This window comes from Talpa europaea (genome assembly GCF_964194135.1).
Source record: "Talpa europaea genome assembly, chromosome: 5".
NCBI lineage: Eukaryota > Metazoa > Chordata > Mammalia > Eulipotyphla > Talpidae > Talpa > Talpa europaea.
This window is the reverse complement of record NC_140071.1, coordinates 10,467,196-10,470,318: the sequence shown is the minus strand read 5'-3', so window position 1 is coordinate 10,470,318 and position 3,123 is coordinate 10,467,196.

Below are 3,123 nucleotides of genomic sequence, written 5' to 3'. Positions count from 1 at the left end.
TGCTGCCATTGTCTATTAATTTAACATATCTACATATCCATCATATTTAGTTCTGTCTTTGATATTTTAAGTTTTATTTCATTCAAATAAATCAATACAATCCATGCCAGCTCATTTAGGACACTTGGTAGCATTTCTGTGAATCTTTGTAGTGCCGCTGAGATTTTACAGCTACTTGGACCCATGATTCCATTGTTATCAGACCAAAATGGTTGCAGCTAGAAGCATTAAGTGTATGAAGCCCAACTCTGCCTAAATCTCATTGTCTTGAGTTTAGTATTAAAAACATGTAAAAACATCTAATTTAATGAAAGCTGCTTTTGAGACAGGTAATGCCCTTCAGAACCTAATTTTTAATTCTGTGAAAACCCAATTATCCTTAGTCTACATGCTCTCAACATTGCCTTTGAATGTAAAATCTAAAGCAAGTTAAGTAGATAATTCAGTAATAAGCAATTCAATTTAATAATATCCCACAATATTTTGACTGTCTTAATTGTATGCTTAGTAACGTGTCTTTTTGTGTTTTGATTTTTAAACTACTACAACTGTGAATGACATTGATAATTATATACACAAAGATAGAAGCATTTTAACAAGAAATATTTTCAAGATAAAATGAATATAAATATTTCCTCAATTCAAAAATGAATATAAATATGTCTCCTTAGTAAATAAGGCCACATTATGTGATATTCATTTCTACATTGGACAAATCTGTAAAGATAATTGGGTATTGAATAAACGTGTGCCACTCAACTGTCTTATATTTGAGTTAAAAAGATAAAAGAAAGGGTAACTCCTTTCCATTTTCTTTCAATATCTTCTTCACATGAATTTACTTCACAGTACACCTGACAGTGCCTGGAACTATCATTTATAACTAAATATAATAAGGTCAAACTCATATTTAAAATTATTATAGTTTCTATAATTCCTATGAATAATATTTATTGGTAAGAATTTTATTTGATTAATAAAGATGTATTGTAATATCTGTGATTTTTAAATTTTTTGCAAAGGGAATTATATGCCTGAGTGAATCAAATGTCAGGAATCATATAGTGATTACAATTTTCCTTCCTTCCTTCCTTCCTCTCTCCATTGTTGAATTTATGAATTTAAACTGAGTGAAGTTATTACTTCAATTTATTTCAGCTAATTAATTAAGAACATACAAGTTGTAAATGTGTCTACATGTTAACTATACCTATATATTTAGAAGGAAAAAAAAACAGCATTGCTCTTAGGAAGGTCATTTTGTTAATTTTATTTTATTTTATTATTTTTCAAAGATGTATTTATTTATACAAGCACTGGGTACAGTCAGAAGCGCAGGAGGGTGAGAGAATTCACCAGAGCCAGAGCGGGGAGCAGAACAGGCAGAAGGACCGAAGTACACTGCTGAGGGGAGCAGCAGGCGGCAGGAGAGGTCTGCGCACCATGTGGGACCCTCCTCTGGTGGCCGGGTTGCAGCTGGGGATCGAACTGGAGCCTCAGAGGCTGCGGGCAGATTCACAACCCAGCACTCAAGGGTTGTGCCACCCGGGAGGCCCTGTTTGCTTAATTTTAAATAAAAAAAGGTCCGCATATTCTTCAAAGATTAGCAGGACATTGACTATAATGAGATAGGAATTCTAAAACAGATATACAAGAAAAAAATATAAATTTTAGGGGGTCTCCCTGGTGGCCTATGGGTTAAGTCTCAGCTCTATCACCACTATGGCCTGAATTTGATCCCCGGCCAGGGAGCTGACACACATGGTGTAGCAGACCTCTACTGTCTCTCAGCTACTCCCCTCAACAGTGTATTTCAGTGGATATGCCTGTTCTGTTCCCCAATCTATCTCTGGTGGATCCTCTCACCACCCATACCTCTGGCCTATATTCTTCTATGCAATAAATAAACAAATATTTTTTTTGTAAATGAAAAAAAATGTAAAGTTTTAGAAAAGCAAAAGAACCTTTGGGAATGAGCAAACCATCGGTCTACTGGTGCAATGGGAGCAAAGTGCAGGCTATAGACTGAAAGGAAGTTGAGAAATGCCTTGATAACCAGCCTGGCAAATCCTATTGACACCATGTTAAAGTGGGAGAGAGAAAACTTGAAATTATGTGCCAGAATCACAATCATTGAGTAAGTGGTAATTAAAAAAAAAAAAAAAAAGAAAGAAAGAAACAAAAGTAGTAAGTCCCAGAAACAGAATTGAAATGTAATTTCAAGTAATTATAATCAATGATAGATAGAAATTCAGATTTAAGTATTTACAAGAGACTATCATTCTTTTAATCTGAAGTGCCTCCATAGAGTACTGTCCAGAGGAGGAAAAACTGGCATTTATTTGGTGTCTGCTGTTTGCCAGACTGTGTGCCAACTATGATCCTGCATTGCCATCACTGAGAGGTCCAGGTTGTTGCCTAGTTACAGCTGAATTCTGTGGCCTGATGAGTGACTGACACAGTGCGCATTCCGTCTCTGTTAATCAAGTGAACTAATCCAGTCCACACAGTATCCTGTTAGGTTGGCAACGTTAGTGACAGTTTGCAGATGACAGAACCAACCCTGAACACTCAGGGGAATCAAGCTAGCATATCCCAGTGTGATGATTTGAAGTACAAGTACCTGCTTTCACGTGTAAAACACTATATTTTCATGGTTTTACAGTCTGGAAAAAAGTCCACGTGAACTATCACTTATGTTTTTAGTCTATTCCCATGCTCTATAATCCCACTGAAAATACATTTCTGAGGTAAAGCTTGAGATAATGAAGAAAACAAGTAAAAATCAAAGCTCTTTTGCATTCTAGTCCAATTAGCGTTGCACTAACTTTGTTCAGTAGGCTAAACAACTTTCCACGCCAGAAATAAAAGAAACCAGATGCATCATTTCTGGACATTGACAATTGCCTCTATGCCAGCTCTAAAATTTCAGAGTGGGGACATTGCTCTCTCTATTCTACTTCAGAAGCTCTCAGGGTTAAAGGAAGCTGTCATGGTTATTTCAGCAAAGTGGCATGAGTCTGTGCCAGGGGCAGCCAGAGATTTTCCAGATTTTACTCTCTCAGGTGGATGAGAGATTCTGCTGCCTCTAATGTTGGTGCCAAACCTGACCATCTTGCCCAA